Raw genomic sequence first — 20,070 nt, 5'->3', positions numbered from 1 at the left:
AAATGCTGCAGGCAGGATAGGTGGGAACTGTCTGTAGATGCAGGACAGAAATACAGAGGAAGCATTGCTCCACCTGTCTTCTCACAGATAACTCCTAATGTAAGGTATAATGTGCCTGAGCCTTCAGCCCAGACTGGGGATGAATGAGCCACATGGGAACCCCACTGGTTCCTGTTGTGTGTCAACCAAGCTCATGGGAGTTTGCTAAAACTCCCATCAGCCTCAATAGATGTTGGATAGAACCCAAGCAGGGTAGAGGGGAGACAAGTCCATGATGACCCCAACCTAACACTCCTCAGTCTTGCTCCCACCAAAACGAAAAGGACAGTGCTACCCACATCCCCTGCCTTCCCACCTGTGGTGCCTGTGGGCCAGGGAAAGCTGGAGACTTGCAGCAAAATGAATGGGATGCAGGCCTGGGACTATCACAGCTGATGCTGATGCTGGCTTTAGGGAAAGTCCTGCACCTCCCCGTGGCTAATTCTCTCCTACACTTTCTTTTGCCCATTACACTTTGGAGGAGGAGCTGTGCTCTGCACCACACTGATGCCCAACGTGAAGCTTATTGGGACAGCTGCTCTCTCAACCACCCACCAAATGGCTGAATTCCCCAGCAAAGACAAAGCCTTATTTATGCTCGTCCCTCTTAAAGTACATATATTATAGTCCTGGAGGATTTACTGGCTATAAAGTTTTCTTCTGAGATTCCTAAATCATGAGGTACTTAGGTTCTCCAGACCATGATGCCCACGGACAATATTTGCACTGTAGCCTGACACATCTTTCTGCTTTAGAATAACAGAAAAACATGCAGCTGGGACCTGCTAGGCTGTGAGGACTTTAAATCACCTGCTTTTTTTCCTTTTCTTTTTCTATTTTCCAGAGGGGCAGGTGCAGCTCAGATTATCTGCAAGCTATTTTATTGCTTAACAACAGGGCTTTAACGCAGTTAGAGATGCCTTTATTCATTCTTACACTCCTGAGTATTTTTGTGTAAACATTTTTCATCTGTGGCAAAGCCAGTTTGTTTGTTGTGTTTTGTCATGTCAGAGCAAGGCTGTGATTAGACACTGAGATGAGACTACTAAATATTTTCAGATGGTTTCTATTTCCTCAGTGAAGAGCTGGATTTGAACCAAAGCTCCGAGGTGAAAGGGTGATGTGTAATATATTGAGACATCTGAAATAAAATAATGTAATGTTTTTAATATTTAAGAAGAAAAAGGCAGCAGTAAAACATTGTGGAAGGAGGAAAACATGAATACCTATATATTTTAATTTTAAATGCATGCAGATGTTGAATTTTAATCAGAGCATGTCAGAATCTGACTGTAACAAAGGCAAAAATGTGAGATCTGTTTTCTTGAATTGCTTCCATATTTTGTGCTCCAGATTTTTATTACATATAGCACTGCATCATCATATATTTATGTAAAGTGCCAGCATCCATTGACTTGGTGTGTGCCTGATGGTTAGCATATAAAACACTTTACAGTATGTTCTTTTTCTCAGTACCTACAGTATATATTATACTATACACGCCTGTGCCTTCTTGCACAGTGGCAGAGTTCGTGTTCACCGCCCAGTGCATCTTGTGTTTCTTTTGGAGCCTTCTACCTCTTCCCAGATCCAGAGGACTTTGCTGGTGATGACCTTGGACTGGGCTTCTGCTCACGAGAAGCTTGTCTAGGGGCATGGGAAGGCACGGTGGGCTGGGCATGTAAAGGGGGCGGTAAATGCTGGGCTTGGATAGCTGGCATGGGTGGAGGATGTAGAAGCCAGGCATCATTTTGTCCCTTCTGCTACAGTGCTTGCAGCAGAGCATTGCTGGAGAGTCCTGCTGCAGCCCATCCCTCTCCGATGGAGCTGCAGAGAAGCAAAAAGTAGGAATGGGATTGGCCTGGAAGATCCCTGCTTTGCCCCAGTCTGTGCCACCCTGCACCCATTGGGCAAATACCATGGCTGGCTGGGGATGAGAGTGCATGAAGCCCTCTGGGCTGGGCTTGCCTGGTCCAGGGTTTCCATGTCCCTGGATTGGCTCTGAGCATGAACCCATGCTATGAAATCACAAAATGCCAGAATGATTGGGATTGGAAGAGACCTCTGGAGATCATCTGGTCCAAGCCCCCTGCCAGAGCAGGGTCCCCTCGAGCAGGCTGCACAGGGCAGCGTCCAGGATCATGGGGTTGGAATTTCTCCAGAGATGGAGACTCCCCAACCTCTCTGGACAGCCTGGCCCAGGGCTCTGACACCCTCACAGCAAAGAAGTTCCTCCTCAGGGTTAGGGGGAACTTCCTCTATTCCAGCCTGTGCCCATGGCCCCTTGTCCTGTCCCTGGGCACCACTGAACACAGACTGACCCATCCTCCTGACCCACCCCTCAAGGGTTTATCAGTGTTGATAAGATCCCCCCTCGGTCCTCTCTTCAGATCCACACCTGCTACCCTGCTGGGCAGGCTGTCTTTTGCAGAGCTGAGGAAGGCTAGGATCAGTTTTAAGGTAGAAAGGTGAAATTTTAGGAGAAACAAGGAAAGAACTAGAAGCAGGGAAGGAACAGCCTTAGGCAGCACTACAGTGAAGGAGATTGGATGTGCCATGGGTATGCTCCGTTCGGGCAGCAGGAAAGGCAGAGGCACCTTAGGAAACATTTGCCTTGGGACCAGCTGAAGCAGGAGGTTCTGAGCACAGGGCATGGCTCCAAGAATAGGGACAGCAAAACCATCTTGGGAACCCCTTGTCTAAAGGGACAGGTCATCCCCTTGCACCCATCCCGAGAGATGGGCACCGGTGCGTGTGTGGGCCGGGACAGCTTGGCCCAGGCTGATGCTGTTGCCCAAACCCACTCTGCTGTGCAGGATGCCCTGCAGCTCTCTGCAGGGGGCTGCACTGGGGCTGCTTCCTTTTTTGGTTTCTTTTCTGGATTGCTTTTCCTCAATGAATAGATTTTAAAAAAACAAAAAAGCAGCAGCAGCCCTTCTCACGCCTTCGGCTCCTGGCGAGAGACACGTGACCGCCCTTGGCTGGTGTTTTTCCTAAAAGAGGGATGTTTGTGGAGCGTCTCTCGAAAGCTGCAGCCCGTGCTGGGCTCGGCTGCCAGCTGCTCTGTCCAGGGAGCCTCCAAGCCCCGGGCTGAGGTCCAGCAGCACAGCCCAAGCTGGGAGAGGAGAAGGGCAGCTCTGTGGCATGCTCACCCTCTGGGTTTTGGCAGGGGGTCTCTAAGTTTGGGGTAGTGCAGAGACATGCTGGAGGCTAAAAGTTAATCAGAATAACTTGACCTGCCTTTGTTCCACCTGGTTTATTTAACTGACCCTCCACAAGCACTCTCTCAGGGTCATACACCTTTTCCTCTCCTATCTGTGGATATTCCCACTGGGTTGACTCCCCCAGTTCAGCTGTGCTTGGTCATTCCCTCCATCCCCTGACCATCTGTTAGAGGCAGCACACTTAATGGGAGATGTCTTCAAAAAGCTATTTCAGGTTTTCTATGACAGGAGAGATGTACAGCGTGTGAGGTGGGATGTCCCTGTGAAGGTTTAGCATCATGCAGTGTTCCCATGGAGGGGTTACTGCCATCAAAGACCTCATTCTTACTGATGGAGCTGTGGGGAAAGAGGAGCTGGATGTTTTCCCTCTGCATCCCACTCCACCTCTTAATGTGTCCTTTCTGTTTGTGGGGTTTCCTGTCCCCTCCCCCCCCCCCCCCCCTTATGGCATCATGAGCTGGATTCATTAGTGGTTTATTCCCTTTAATGGATGCTGTTGGGATGACAGATGAGTATGGGATTTCTGACCCTGTATTAGAAACTGTTGTTATTATTATTAGGGATCCAGGACAAACAGTCCAAAGGCTAGATTCAGAAAGCATCCATGCACCTAACTCCTAACAGCATGAGAGATGTTGGGAGCTTACATGCTTGAAGGGAACATCCTTGTGCCTTTGACTTTCTTGCAGGGAAGGCTGATCCTCTGCTGTCTCATGGGTGGTTGTGTTATTCCTCTGTGAAAAGCAGGCAGAAGCAGTGTGACAGCCCTAAAAAGACATCCCAGTTATGGGACTGCTCACTGGTAGTGTGAGCTCTGCATTTGTGCAAGACCTAGGCAAAGACCTCCAAATTAACTTGGGAACTGCTGGTCTAAAGTCCAGGGCTTTTCAATTCCCCTGAGCTTTGCCTTCAGCCTTGCTTGTCTCCCCCCAACCCATCAGCTTTCCCTTTCCCTTTCCCTTTCCCTTCCCCTTTCCCTTTCCTTTTCCCCTTCCCATTTCCTCTCCTCTCACTCTCCCTCTTCCTTTCTTTATTTTCCTTTCCTTCATTTCCCTTTTCCTTCCTTCCTTCCTCTTCCAGTTCCCCTTCCCTCCTTCCCATGCCCATTCCCCATTCCCTGTTCCCCTTCCCTCCCGGGCTTTGTAACTCTGACTCTACACCTGACTTTGACTCAATAGTATCTGTATGTCCTGGGGAGCAGCAGGATTTTTCTAGGGAGGGACACCAAGCTTGACACTGACCATGAACAGTGCTGAGATGGGTAGACCCAGGTCTGTCCCTGCTCCAGGGACCAGTATACATCTGACACCACCAGAACCTGGAATGAAACACCTGAGCTGTGCTGTTAAGGCAGCACCAGAATCTGGCACCTCGAAAATATGCTCTGGGCTGGATTGCAAAGCTGGGTGCTTGGTGCTCTGATTCCTGCCAGGGGAAGGGCCTGGGTTCGCCTGACATGAGTAGGTGTCCTCTCATCAAACTGTGTCTCATCTATGCCAGGGTTCTTCCCCAGCAGAACAAAGCAGGACCCAGGTCCTCAAGTGATGACAGCTTGGACACTGGTGGTCTTATCTCCCTCAGGAGCATCTGGAGCGTCCATGTGTTTTGCAAAAGGGACCCTGCTCCTCACCTGCTCCTTCAGTGGCTGAGATTAAGTTCAAACACCTCAGCAGGGAGGTAAATCCCACCTCTGTGCTGAGGGATCAGTGATGCTGAGATGCTGCCAGATTGGGAGCAGCACACTAGGCAGGATGGGGCTCTTGCACCAGGGATGAGCCCCAAGTGAAGATGCTGGTGGACCATGACTGCTCAGGAAGGCCTGGTACAGGTTCAGTGCTGATTTTTTTCTCTCCAATCCACAATCTTCTAATACTTCTGGAGCTGCAAACAATCAGTTTGGCTCTGACCCCGTGATCTTTCCTCCTACAAAACTCTCATTGATGCCAACAATTTTCCATCCCTTCGTTCCCATTGACAGCAGCAGTTCGGTCTGGGCAAGAACTTTCTCATGAGGGCATGCACATTTTTCAGGGTTTTCCCAGGTAAAGGCTTTATTTTCATAATTCTTTCCCTCAGTAGGTGCTGAGCTGTCAGAATCCCAGCCGTGCAGGATTCCAGCTTAGTTAAAACAATATCCTAAAGGTTGTGAAGCCATGCTGCTTGCCAAGAGCCAAAATTGAATGTTCCACACTCCCCACTTGACTATATTTAGTTCGGGATCCTGATGAAGTCTTTCTTTGTGTGATTTCATGTCTGCAGGGCAAGAGTGAGCGAGGACTTCCTAATTCTGTCAGGATACTGGCAGCCCTTACGCTGGGACAACATGTCCTCTGGGCCTCCACTGCATGGCCGTATATACAGTACTAGATTGTGCCCCATGTGCTCTTGGGGAGACTCTGTAACAGTTCTTTTTTTCTCTTTTTCTCCCTTCTTTTTCCCCCTCCTTGATGAAAGAAACCTCTGTGTGTTGCAGCAGGTTAATTCCTGGTGGTTTTCCCTGCAGATAATTTGATAATGATGCTGCTTGGCGATGGTGGGTTTTATTGTACCTCTGCTCAGCCAAAGAATATTTTGAAGGGTCATTTGGGGTGAAATTCTCTTTCCTTTTTGTGTGCTGTCCAAATGGCATGGTGAAATGCACCGTGAAGATCCAGGAAACCTTCCCCATGCTGCTTGACTATAGGATCAAGCCATGGATGACCACAGAGTAAAATAACATTGGTACGTATTGCCATAGTATTAAATGTTGGACTTGAGGCCTGTGCTGAGCTCCTGAAGGTTACTCACATGTGTAAAGCCTGGATCCTGTCCTAAAAAACTTATGTTGGCTTCCAAGTCCCTTCAAATGAAATGTCATACTCCTTTGTGCACACAGGCTGCGTTGCCTTCAGTGGTTTGAAGCTTTGTCCCCTGTGATCACTGTGAATTTAACATACCTGTGGACTCAGCTACCTGGGCCTTAAGTCATCCCAAGCTCTGGTGTCTTGGGTCAGGTTGCTGCCCCGTCATGTGCCACACCAGTGGCTTTCCTTGCCCTCCTTTGTATGTGGCTGAGGATTTCCAGGTTTGGCTTCCTCTGGCGTCAGTGTCACCATCATCACAAACCAGTATGCCAAAAGCCATAGAACAACTCACAAAAGTCCTATCTCTGGGATTCAGCATGAGGGCAAAGCTGTGCTGGAAGGAGATCTGCCCTGTGGGAATGGCCCAGAGAAGCATCAGCTCCCCAGGGTAAAACCCTGCAAGCCCATGATAAAAAGGCCATGTGAGAGCTGTTATTTGACTTGTATTCAAACAGAAGCACAGGGCTGGACAGCTTGCTGTTCTTCAGCCTCCTGGATATTCATCTCAGTCCCCAGCTGGCAGTAAATGTATTGTTGGATATCCCTCTGAAGTTGTGTAAGTTATTGCTTTCTTAGAGCGCTTTTATACCTGTGTGTGTTTTTCTTCCCGTTCCAGCATCTTACAGAGCTCTCTTTGGAGACGCTCGGCACGGCTAAATATAGCTTCACAGAGTCCCAGGACACGTCTTCACTTGGCACATGGAAATTAGTTAACAGAGCGTGGTGAGACCTTTCTGTGCTCTCCCACTGTTCTCACTCCCCTGACACCGGACGCGCAGCGCACGGGTTTGCAGATGGCCTCAGGTTCGCTCCGTGACTCACCATTCATCAGGATGAGGAGCAGCCTTCCCAGCCCATAAAGTCAAGGTGAGCTCACTTTCCCACGCATCCTGCCCGAGGGACATCAGCAGGCTGCTCACATTCACTCGTGCCCTCCGAGACACGGCGCTGCGGGGGGCGAGGAGCCGGGGCAGGGGGCTGCAGCGTGTTGACAAACACGTTTGCGCCTCCAGCCGCTGACCTGTTCTCCCTCTGCAGCCCCCAGGGCGCACACGTAGCACGGGACGGATTGTTCGGTCGCCGAAACCACAAGCTAAATATTTGAGCTTCCAGCACATTAAGTAAACACATCCTATCTACACCCCAGCTGCAAGGAGAGATGTGGAATTTGGGGATGAGCTCGCTCTGCTAAAAATCCCTAAATACCCAGGGTAAGCTGTGGTGGCTTGACAGGGGGTGGCTGTAAATAGCTGTAGCTGTTGAGCAGTGGCGTGAAATTAAATCATGGGGAACAATAGTGATTTAAGTGGCATTTCTGGCTTTTTATGGGGAAGGGAGAGGAGCAGAGGGAGTGTTTCACAGCACAAGTTAGGAAGATGGCAAGCTTTCCCTCTGGGCTGCCAGCACCTCGAAAAAAGTTCATAGAAGTTGAGCTGTTCTGCCCCAAAAGTTTAACGTGTTGATGAAAAGACTCAGAGCATGACTAGAGTTAAAGAAACATTGATAGGGGAAAAGGGAGTCATGAGGAAGGACTAACTGTGGGTACTGTGTGTGGTAGAAGCTCTTTGGTAGGTTGTTATAGTAGAGGGTTGGTTAAAAGTCAGGATGGGGAGACATGGAGAAATGAGGTGATGAGAATACAGGTGTCTTCCTCTGAAGCCGCCGAGCACAGCACCAGCACCTGTGGGACCCTCCTCACAGTTATCTCCTTGCTGCCCTTTGATATGCCAGTCACCCAGCTCTTAAATTTCCCACTCACCTCTTTCCAGGTGGATTACCTTCCACAATTTTCTGAGCGCCTGGGGCATTACCAAGTTACCCCCAGGGACTGTGGCCAGTCCTCATGGACAATGCATGGTGTCCTTCCCATCGGAAGGGTGTCCTTCCCCCCTTGCAGACGGGGAAGTTGGATGCTCTGGCCATGCTCAGCACCCATCACACTGCAGGTCTCACACCTTGCTGCAGTGCACATGTGCCTTTCTGTATGCTGACCAGCTGAGTGCTGCTCCCTACTCCCCCTTAGGGCTTCTTTCAGACAATGTTCTTAGGAATGAAGTGCTAAACCCCCCCCAAAAACACGAACAAAAAAAGAAGTAAGGAGAGATATTCTGCACTCTGCCATGCTTGGTGAGTTTGCTCACTGTTTGTAGCCTTCCTATGCATGTGTGGCTGGAGATACCATGTAAACCTGAGCAACTCAAACCCACAAATGGTCTGGGTCACAAGGACTGGCTGGTGTGTCCTCAGTGGAGAGCTGGGGAGGTATTCACCATAATAACCACAAGAGATTGGTCTCCATGTGTCCCTCTGCATTTGGGGGTGGCTGAGAAGTTTCCCTGGTTGTGTTGAAGACCTGGGACCTAATTCTGCTGTTCTGCATTGTCCCTTAAGCTACTGCTCTGGTCCTTTGATCGCTGTGACCCACAGCACAGAGGTTGCCACTGCTCTGAGACCCATGGGACCATGAAGGATGAGGAACTCAGGTTTGGAGATGAGGCATTTTCCTCCCATCATGTGTAAAAAGAAGCTTCCAAAATAAGCATCTCTGCACAGTGCATCCCTAGGCAAAGAGATGAGCAGGACCCCTACAGGCAGCTCCCAAACTGTCTTTTGGACCCCAGAAAACTGAGAGGAAGTGGCTAGCAGAATAATTACAACAATCCATGGTACCCTTCCCAGTCAGCTCCAGAGCAAAACAACTCATCTGGGCTGCAGAGCAGCAAATGTGCATGCACGTAGAGGTGTTTAACCCCTATCTGAATTCATTTGTTAAGATACTTTTCTTCTTTCTGCTGCATTTTTGCAGTGCCCAGATGGTCTCCCTCTCATACAGAAGCATTTTACAGCACTAAGAGGAAAAGCATTGAGAAAAACACATATTTGTAGGAAAATTTTTAAGCTGTTTCTCTCCCCGGAGGGTAAAAAAGGGAGATTCTTTGTATCTGGGAACTCTTAAATTCGTATTTATACACATGTCCCTGGGGGCAGGATTTATTGTTAAATAACAATAGGGGAACAGCATGATTTCAGTGAAGACATTTGGGCTAGGGAGCGTTGGAGTGGATTCTGTTTCAGCGTTACTATTCAAAGTCAGGGCTGCTTCTTAATTGCTTTAAAAGTACATCCTGAGCTGGAATGTCCCAAGCCAGGCACTGCTGCTCAGCAGCACTGCTGCAAGCATGCCTTGCTTTGCTGTGACCAAAAGGCAGGGTGATGTAAGCCAGCCAGTTTCATTTTAGTGAGAATCACAGAATATCAGGGGCTGGAAGGGACCTCTGGAGATCATCTAGTCCAACCCCCTGCCAGAGCAGGATCACCCAGACTAAATCCCACAGAACACATCCAGGCAGGTTTGGGTGTCTCCAGAGAAGGAGACTCCCCAGCCTCTCTGGGCAGCGTCCCAGGGCTCTGTCACCCTCACAGTGACAAAGTTCCTCCTGACATTCCCATGGAAAATAAATCTGCCACAAAAGGAAAATACAGTAGCTGAGGGCTCAGAACTTTTCAAAGCCTTGCATAAGGCTGTGCATTTGAAGACATCTTCTTCTTTCTGCTTTTCCTGGGGGCTCCTGCCTATTTCCCACAACAGCAGGATTTGTGCCCTTAATGCTCAGAGTTGTTCCACTTCTCTGCAGGGGACGTGGATGTCCCAGGCTACAGCAAAACCCTGATGCACATCCCTGCTCTTGGGTAATCCAGCCTCTTTATTTCCACTGGCAAAATATGTCTCCAGGCAGTCTCAAGGCTTATTGAAAGAGTTAAATCTTCAGGTGCCCCTAGTATCACTCAGAAAACAGGCAAGGATAAGGGACAGCTGTTCAAGGCGAGGCTGAGTGGAGCCCTGGGCAACCTTGTGTGGCTCCAGGCCTGGAGGTTGGTGTCCCTGCCTGTGGCAGGGGGTTGGAGCTCTGTGACCCTTGGGGTCCCTTCCAACCCAGACCAGTCTGTGACAGGAAAACCCAACCGGTTTATCCCAAACCCTACCTCTCCTTTCTGTGCTACCCAAGGGGAGATCTGCTCAAGGCACAGTGATGGAGAGCAATGTGCTGAGGGAATTTCCCTCCTACCTCCATGCAGAAGACCTTTAGGGTCTCTGGGATCATGGCAATGCTCTGACATCCATGAGCCCTCTCCTGTGAGCCGCTGGACACTTGCTCTGCTAGAAGAGCCCACAAATCAGCAAAGCCAGTGAAGAAACCCAACCTAGGAGTTTGCAGTCAGGGACCTACTCTTTGTACAGGGCCCTTCAGTCGCTTCCCTTTGCAACATCCACCGCTGGCCTCCCGTCCCTCCTGCGGCTGCCCCGGCCGCTGCTCTGGTGCATGCGGCAGCTTGAGCTGCTGTCCGAGTGCCAGAGGGAATGTCTGATGGGGTATTGTTTGCGTGTGTTCCTGAGATGGAAGTGATTAACATAAAATACGTAAAAGGATCATGTCAGGAATTCTCTCCAGATCTGCACGGTTAGCGAGCCGCTCTGTTTCACATTACAGAGTTACAGTATGTTCTCTGACTGCTTGGGGTTGGACAAAGATTTGGGTCTCTTTCTCCAGTGTTTACAAACATGGATGGGAGCTGAGCAAAAGCTGCAGCCAACTGCACATGTATTTATGGACCTCTAGTTGATCAACATCCACATACCTAAGGGTGCTTACGTCCACCTCGTATCGCAGTACATGCGGGTCCTCAAATAACCCCAGATGCAGGCAGACAACCTTTGGGAAGCTTGGCAGCTTTTCTTGCTCTCAACTGATAGGCATGCTCTTCATCAAGAGCCTCCTCTAAGCTCCCAATTAATTCAACACCTAAAATATGCGGCAAAGAGCTGTGTGCTGAGCTGGTGGGAAATTCAAACGCTCCCAGGCATGGGAGCCGCTCAAGCTGCTAGAACATAAGGCAACGCTCAGGCTGGGGTCTCTGATCTGTCTGTATGGTTCCACTGCTTCTTGCCTCGTGAGCCTCTCACACGAAATGGCTGGGACTGTCTCCCTCCAGCTCCAGGCTGTGGAGGTGGTTTTAGTGGAGGGTCACTAAAAAAAGGAAGGGGAAAAAAACCAACCAAACAAGCAAAAAAAAAGCCAAACTGCCAAACCCCCCAAAAGTGCTATTGTGAAAGTGCCAGATAAACTGTCCCAGGGCTAATTTTACCCAGGGTGTAACTTTACTGACATCAATGGGAAAGGGCCTGACACACCCCTTCGTGGCAGGAATTTCAAGGCTTCTGGGTAAGGTACAGCAAAGTTGAAGTTCAGTTCAGCATGAGATGTTAGTGACTCCAGTAGTGTCACTGGACTCACATCAAGCTTCAACTTTTCTACTGGAGGATCAGAGGAGTGGTCATCAAAACAGTAAGGATTGATTTAAGTTCCCATCCACCAGAACTTTAAACCCTTCTTCACCAGGTGGTAAGTCTACGACTGAAGATGCTCTTCCCTTTACCTTTGTCCAGGCTGTGTCTGGGCAGGCAGAGCAGCCCATTGCCTTGAAACCACTGGGCAGACCATGTACTTGGCAGACCTGAATAACATCCTTCTATCTAAAGGGGTCACTTTTTGAGCTAAGGCAGTGCTCCCACCCTCCTCTACTTTGACCACACTGGCACCTTTGTGAGACAAAGCCGTGTTCTTCATCATGAAATCTTTTCCTCCCTGAAATGTTATGTTTCTGCTCCTGCTGCTTCTTCTTCTAATCCTGTAAATTCACTCTCAATTTGTCCCACTCCAACCTCCATGCAGTACCTTCTCCTTTTCCACTTAGTTCTACCACTCCAAGCAACTTCAGCTGGCATCTCTCTGCTGCTAACTTCCCAGTCCTATCATCTACGCCAAGAGATCCCTCTCTATCTGACCAGCATGGCTACAAGATGTGCCTTCAGCTTCCATGTTTATCTGCTTTTTCCTTTGTTGAATGACAAGGATAGGATAGCCAATACTGCCTCTACTCTTGTCCATAATGTGCATCATCATTACCCTGGTCACCTCTGTGTCCTCTCATCCAGGACACAGTCTGCTCTGGTAGACTGTCTGCAGAACATCTCTAACAGACACAGTGGGATCCTCCATTCACACAGCTAAGTCTGACATCCAGGATCTCATTTCTTGTCTTGGTTTCTGCAAAACCCTTTCCTCTGGTCTTCACATCCAGCCTTGCTTCAGTGAAATAATCTGGTATATTGCTGCAAAAGTCGTTGTCCCAACCCCTTTGCTTGACCCTGTCTTGACTATGACCCCTCTCTAAGCAGCTTTCCCATAGCTCCTCTTTCTTCATCCCAGAAACAAGAAAAGACCAGGAGCTAACATAGACCTTTTCTGTCTAATCCTTTTTCAGTACTGGAGGTCAGATGGAGAGGTAAAGAGACTCCTGGTGCAGCCCAATTGCTCTTCTTTTTCACACTGGTGAAGAGCTCTCCACACCATAAAAAAGTTATTTCCTAATTCACTTTAAACTATACCTTCTATGGTTGTAGACAGTGCTGTCCTGCTGTTTACCTATCTTCTGTTGCCTCTTGACTGACCAAGGTCAGGCCTCTTGTTCAGCCTTTCTGCAGCACCTAAGACAACAGGCCCAATGACTGGACAACTCAAGAACTGCCATAACACAAGCAAGGAGCAGTAACAAAGTAAAAACTGAATTGATTTCCATGGGAAGTAAAAATCTGTGGTTCTGCAACAAGCTTATCCAAGTGGAGGGTGCTGGAAAGGGTCCTGATTGCTCCTGAAGTCATAGCGAGTCTCTCCCCAACTTCCACAGTGATTTCATCTCTCCATGTTAAAGGGCTCTGCATCTCATTTACTTTCCCTCTTTTATTTATTTTATAATTGACTTTTTGAACTTCTGCCTGAATTGGAGCCAAGGCTGAGGGTGACCTAATTCCAGCAGCACTTCTAGGATGTGAAAAGCCTGGACCTTCCCAGTGCAGAGTCCCTCCATCAGCTTTAGATGTGATGTTCAGGCAGATACAGGGAGCCTGTGGTACAGCTGGGTAGGGGACTCCTTCGTGGCTGGTGTCCAGGAGAAGCAGCATTACATGCCAGTTCCCACTGCAGTGGGTAAAATGTTTGCCCTCAGGTTGGTAAATAGCTGCATTTTTCAGAAGTCAGGAGTCAATCAAATACTTTCTTGGGTTTTTATTTTGATGAAGGTAAACGCTGGGATGGGGATGTGGCTGGAAATTTCATGGCTGGCTTTCTCATCTGGGAGGGCAGCAGTGCAGCACTCTGCATGTTGAATTGAAGGAAAACTGGAGCTTTTACTTGTGTGGATTTAAGTGTCACCTGGATTTTAAAATAGTTAATGTAGGCGCTAGATCTTCCTAAATCCATCAATATGAATGGATCTACCTTGGTAACCTACAAAGATTCTCTGGTTTGGGAGCAATGGGAGCAAGCAGATAAAAGAGACAGGTTTTGGATGATCAAGAGCCCCAATATTCATTCCCTTTGTTGTGGCCCACAACAAGACTTACACAAAATGACATGGGCCATAGAGCTGGAGGCTGTGTACCAGTTGAAAAGCCAACTGAGCTGGGGAAGCACATGCTTGCCTGAAAAATCTTTCTTTATAAGATATTGTTCTAATGGGGGGGCGGGGGGGGGGAGTGAAACCCTGCAACACACAGCTCATTTTTACAGGCTGTTTCTTTCAGGGAGCCAGGCAAGTTTTCTGCTGGGGGAAAATGGGTCTGCAGAGCATTAGAAGGTGCTGCCTCAAGATGTGTCCCTTGTAAACCCTCAGAGAGGGAGATACCGTGGTGCTGGTGAAGGGAGAGGGTGGGTTCCCTGAGCAGGGCAGCCAGATGCTGGAAGTCAGTCGTGAGCGTTTCCCACAGATCTGGATGTGACCCAAAGCCGTTCTGGCTCCTTCTCTGGAATGAAGCACTTCCCAGAAGTCAGAGGAAAGCTCCTGCTAGATTCTTATCTCGGGGGGACCAGGGGTCTGATCCTCACCTGCTGGGAAGGGGAGTAACTCCACTGACTCACGCAGCTCCCACTTCTGGGAACGGCGCCCGAATTACTCATTTTAGTCCTGGGCTGTTGGCAAAACACAGCGTTCACCCCCAAATTGCGAGGCAGCCTGCTCCCAAGCCAGCCAGCCTCCAGCCGCCGGACTCTGGCCCCATCACACGCTGCTAATCTCCTCAATGATTTATGTGCTCTTTTAAGTTTTAATTCTCTCTCTGTCATGAACCTTCCTCACTAGCAAGTTGACAGTTTAAATTAGTGTTTAGACATGGCTTTCATAATGTCAGCTTTTGTTTTGTCTCAGTCATCTGTTGGAATTCCTTCTATTGTATCTGAAGTGACTCATGACAATAAATGACTTCTTTCTTCCTTTGTTCTTAATCGGGGAAGAATGGAATGAACCATGCAATATTTGTAAAAGAGCAGTCTTAATTAGTCCTCAGCTGTAGCTAAAGATGCTTGTCTTGTCTCTTTAGCATATTAATGCAGGAAGCCATGCGTTCACGTGGGCAATTGCCATGTTCCTGAAAAGCCTTGTTACGAGCCAAATTCTCCAGCGTAAAGGTATTCCCCGGCCCATTTCTGCGCTGAGCCCTGCCAAATGAGGAGCCTGTGCCCCGGGGCATTGTGTGAGGCTGCTCAGGCCTGTGAGGAGGAAAATGGGCACATTTGGGAGTGACTCATCTCAAGGATTGGCTTTCTTTTGTGTGTGTGTGTGTGTGTTTTGTTTTGTTGCTCTTAAAGGTATAATCTCTGGTTGGAAAGCTGGAGCTTCACCTCCATCCTCAGTGATGCTGCCTGTGCCATTTCCCTGCTCTGAAGGTGGTGATGCTCACTGATGAAGGACCCAAAAACCCTCTCTGTCTGCATGGTTGTTTTTTGCTTTGCACTGGTTATGTGGCTCAAATGCCTGAGAGCTAATGAAAGGTTTGGGTGGGGGCATGAGTGTTATGTACAAAATTAATAGTGACATCTTTTAGGTGCAATATATGGGGGTTTTATGTGGAAATGCAAAAAGATGGGTCTTGCATTGCCAGAACAAAGATGCTGTGGCTGTGTCATCTTTCATACACTGCTAGAGCTGGTGACTGGAAACAGCTTTCTTCCTCTTCTTCTTATTCTTCTCTTTTTTTTTTTTTTTTTTTCCTGTTTGTCATTTGGGAGCAGAAAATTGATTCTCTAAGAAAGTGTGGGAAAATGGCATTGCCAGCTCGCCTGCCCGTGGGCTGCCTGTTTCCTAGTCCATGTAGGGCCATGCCCACGGTGCCAAGTTATGCAGGAATTGTAAAGTGCAGCTAAATAAAGGTTTAGGTTGAGAGCTGACTTTCTAGTGGTTGTGTTTTGAGGAAGGGCTGCAGCACGGGTCTTGGGATGTATTTGAAGCTGTGGCTGAATTGCAGGCAGTGGGTCCTCTCCTTTCCCTGAGACCTGGCTTGGGCAGGGGTCTGGGAGCATGGCTTGCACCCATGTGGTACTGGAAAAGGGTTAAAGCTCCCATTTGATAACATGCTGCCCATCTGTCTGTCTGCTTCCCCATTTCCCTCTCCAGTTTTATGCCTGATTCTGACATAATAAAGCAGCTGAGGTTTTCCTCTTTTAGGTTATTAAAGAAGATGCTGCCACAGAGCAAAGCAGAACCACAGAGGGTGACAGGAGGTGGTTAACAGGCAACCCGTGACAGAGTGCCAAGAGAGGTCATCGGGGACCAGTTTTCTCAGGATCCACAAGAGCTGAATGAACCTCCTTCCTACACACACCAGTGGTGTTCCACAGGCTCTGCCCCGACGTGGCTGCTCCTTGGCCAAGGAAAAACGAAGCATGGATGAGCAAGGCTGTGATGAAAACATGGGTAAGAGCTGGGCGTGAGATGCCATTCGCTGTGCACAACAACAGCCTCGCTGAGCCCAGAAACACATGAAGAACACTACGAATTCTTCTGTGCCAGTACATGGTGCTCCTTATTTTAATAGTCAGTTTATATATACATACAGCTATTTTTCTTTTGCCCAGACCTTGTAACAAAACCAAATGTCTTAATGAACACAAGGAGAAAGCAAGCAGCTGGAGAAAGACATAAAAGTGTACAAAGCCAACAGAGTCCCAGGGAAATCATTGCAACTTTATTCAAAGGGGTTTCAAAAGTAAGTTGTCCCTCTGTAGTTGGGCTGAAATAAGTGCTGTGCTGCTTTTCCCTGTGTGCTTCAAAGCAATTACTGTTCCCTGTCAGTGCTGTGGTCTCATATAGCCTGCAAAAAATGTTCATACAGTTCATGGTGAGCTGTGCTGGATTGTACTGTAACTGGGACCATCCCCACCATAGGTTTTCTCTCCAGCTCTGCTCCCCACCTCTTGTTAATGAAGGTTTGAAAGATCAGTATTGAGGGTGTCAGGGTTCTCTGGGAGAGGTGGTATCGTTTACTGGCCTGATTGGTAAAACTGTGGAAAACAGATCACTTTTGGGACTCAGACCTTTCAGCAAACCCAGCAAGGTTTTAGGCAAGTGGTCAAAATCTTGGAAATCTAGGGGTTTGCAGGTACAGTTATTCTGGAAGTACAGTGTTCTGCCTCAGAGCAGACTTTGGACGACAACTCTTTATTTTTAATCTACAGAGATTGTCTGTTCTCCATCCATCTCACATCTCACAGTATATTTCAAAGGAAATAGTAAAATTGTGATGGAAAAGGTCAGGGTGTGACCATACAGGATGGGTTCTGTCCTTGCAAGTGAGCAATCTTCATTGACTACATAGGAGTACCTTCTACTTGCACAGCCTTGCAGGTCTCTGGTTTGATGGTGTATGCTTGCTCTTCCCTGCAGTAAGAGCTGTCAAAGGGCAGTTCACTCATAGTGCCTTTTTCTACAGCAGTGTCTTAGCGTGTCATCAGCTGAGGTCAAATTTTCCTTCCACCTGTGTTTACACTGGATAGAGAGGAACAGGTCCTGACCACAATCAGAGCATCAGGGTGACTGCAGTGCAGAGGTGGTGGCGTGTATTTATGCTGGAGAAGTTATGCAAAGGGTTTATCAGTTTGGCACAGAACTATCATGCCTGGGGTTTTGCAGAAAGCCTAAGCTTGAAATGTAGAAGATGATGGGACTGATCATATGTAGAGACTTTCAGCCCCTTCTGCAAAACCAGATAGTTTTGTAAGGGCCTCTTAACCAGCACTTCATTACAGCTTTCCATTGGCCTCAAACACAATGTTAACCTTGGCCCTGATGCAGCGAATATTGACTTTCAGGGTCAATAAATCTTAATATGGATCAAATTGGAAGTCATGTTTGCTTACTTTATAACTCCTTTCCAGTGCAATTACTCTTTACACAATGCAAGGACATTCTGCACATTTTTCTTCTTGGCCATTTTGAGGCACATTACTCTTCCACTAAGAGCCTGGCCTTTCCAAGACCAGGATTTTCTCTCCAGCCTTTCCTGTCGCGGCCCCTTTGCTTTTTGTGTTATTTATCTCCCTTCCCCCAAAGGCAGACGTGATCTTTCTTCCCCTTCCCATCGGTTCTAGCGCGGATCCGTGTAAAACGACTGCCTCCTTGTGTAACTGGTTGTATTGCCTCCTCCTGTGTCCAGAAGCGGCACGCGGGCGTGTGGGATGCTGGAACCACAAAAGGTTTTCAGATGTCCAGGGCACTGAGCCGCGTTCTGAACCACATGACCTATTCTCCAGTCATTTCCCAGGCTCAGCAGTCACACGAAGGCTTGGTGGTGGTACTGGTACTGGTACTGGTAGTGGTGTGTGTTCCGGTTTGTTATATCAGCCAATACCTACAGAACTTTATTGAGCGTACAGTGAGTTGCCTGTGTAAGTGGTACAGGGCAGGGTGTGTACTGTGCCCATAATGAGGCATATATAACGCCTGGGGCTGTGGAGGCAAGAAGCCAAAGGATGTTATTATTGCCCTTATAAATTGTTTTCAAAATAAATAAGATACAGAATGTTTCACTTTGAAGAGAAAAAAGGAAGATTTGTGCTCTGAATACTGACCAGAGGTGGGGGGGAAGAGCAGGAAAGAGGAGAAAAAGGGTGGGTTGAGCTTTTGATTTGAGTCACTTCTGTTGAGCACATGTGAACTCAGCGTACACGTGTTTCTGGGGCTACAGCCAGGCCCATATGTGTCCAGGATGTGAAGGAAGACTGGGGGCTACCTGCTGCAGTAGGTAAAACTAACAGGAGGAGGGTACTACACATAGAATAATAGAATCCTAGAATGTGTAAGGTTGGAAGGGACCTTTGGAGGTCATCTAGTCCCACCCCCTTGCAGTGAGCAAGGACACCCTCACTAGATCAGGTCAGTCAGAGCCCCATCAAGCCTGACCTGGAATATCTCCAGGGATGGGGCCTCCACCACCTCTCTGGGCAACCCGTGCCAGGGATCCACCACCCTCAGAGGGAAGAACTTTTTCCTAACACCCAACCTAAATCTCCCTTTTCTAGTTTAAAACCATCCCCCCTCATCCTATCGCCCCATGCCCTCAGGAACAGTTCTTCCCCAGCTTCCTACAGGCACCTTTCAGGGACTGGAAGGGACTATAAGGTCCCCCCAGAGCCTTCTCTTCTCCAGGCTGAACCAGCCCAACTCTCTCAGCCTGGCTCCACAGCAGAGGTGCTCCAGCCCTGGGATCATTTTTGTGGCCTCCTCTGGACACACTCCAACAGGTCCATGTCCTCCTTGTGCTGAGGGCTCCAGAGCTGGACACAGCACTGCAGGTGAGGTCTCCCCAGAGCAGAGCAGAGGGGCAGAATCCCCTCTCTCCATCTGCTGCCCACACTCCTGGGGATGCAGCCCAGGATGGGGTTGGCCTCTGGGCTGCAGATGCACATTGGTGGCTCATGTCCAGCTTATCCATCCCCCCAAGTCCTTTTCCTTAGGGCTGCTTTCCAGCACATCATCTCCTAACCTATATGGATAACGGGGGGTTGTCCTGATCCAGGTGCAGGACCCTGTACTTGGCTTTGTTGAACCCCATGATGTTTCCCTGGGTCCACTTCTCCGGGGATCCTGTATTGGGTTCCTGCCTTCTGCTCCCTCACTGTCATGGTGTGAAGGTGACCAGGTTTGTCAGTTTTTTTGGTGGAGAGAGAGAAAATCCTGTTTCTTATTTACAAAATTTAGGACGAAATAGCTTCCCTTGAAAAACAGAAGAGTCCTTATTCCAGGACTGTTCAGATTGGCAAGAGGCAGCCAGCCAAGCTAGCAGGAGGTGTCTGTAATGGTAATAATTTGTATTATACTAGAGCTTTGCATCAGCTGCAAACTCTTCAGGTTTGGCCTTCAGGAGGAGATGAAACGCAGTTTCTGAGCACAGGTGGCTAGGGAAGGCTGTCCAGTGCACGGGCTGCACTGCAGCCTTTAAGGTTAACTCTGCCAAAAGCTCTGTGGCTTCGCCTTTGTGGAGCAGCTGATTTGGAGAGCAAGGCTTTGTCCCACGTTACAGTTGACAAATGCCAGGAATGGCTCCCAGGGAAATGTTTGTGACTGGAAGAACTGCCAAGGGATGGTGTGATGCACGGGGGAAAACATCAGGGCAAGGTGCTGGGAGCATGGAAGTGCAACAACCCCGTGGCCATCCTTGGGCAGAAGGTGATCTCCGAGTTCGCGTGTGATTAGCACTGCACTGAGCAGGGGAAGGAAACACCATGAGCCAACTCTGGTTTCTGTCGGCCCCTTGACTTCAGAGGCAGAAGGAAAAGATTAAGATCATTAGCAATTGGAAAAATCCAGTTTATTCTGTGCATTAGTGCTGCTGGCATGCAAATGGGTCTTCAGAGAGCAGCTGTTGTCCTACTGCACTTCAGTCCTTCCAGAAGTAGCATGAGAAGATCCAGTAGGTGAACTGCACTTTCCATTGGGAGCCTGGTGTTAATAAACCAGTATTAATTCCTGGTATTAATAAACTGGACCACTTTCCTGGGTTAGCCCAGTTCTTCTGTGGCATTAACCTGCTGATCCCTTTCAGCTAACTGTACCAGAGCACCCTCAGGTATGCA

Source organism: Gallinula chloropus (genome assembly GCF_964237585.1).
Source record: "Gallinula chloropus genome assembly, chromosome: 14".
Lineage (NCBI taxonomy): Eukaryota > Metazoa > Chordata > Aves > Gruiformes > Rallidae > Gallinula > Gallinula chloropus.
Note: the sequence above shows the minus strand (reverse complement) of the source record.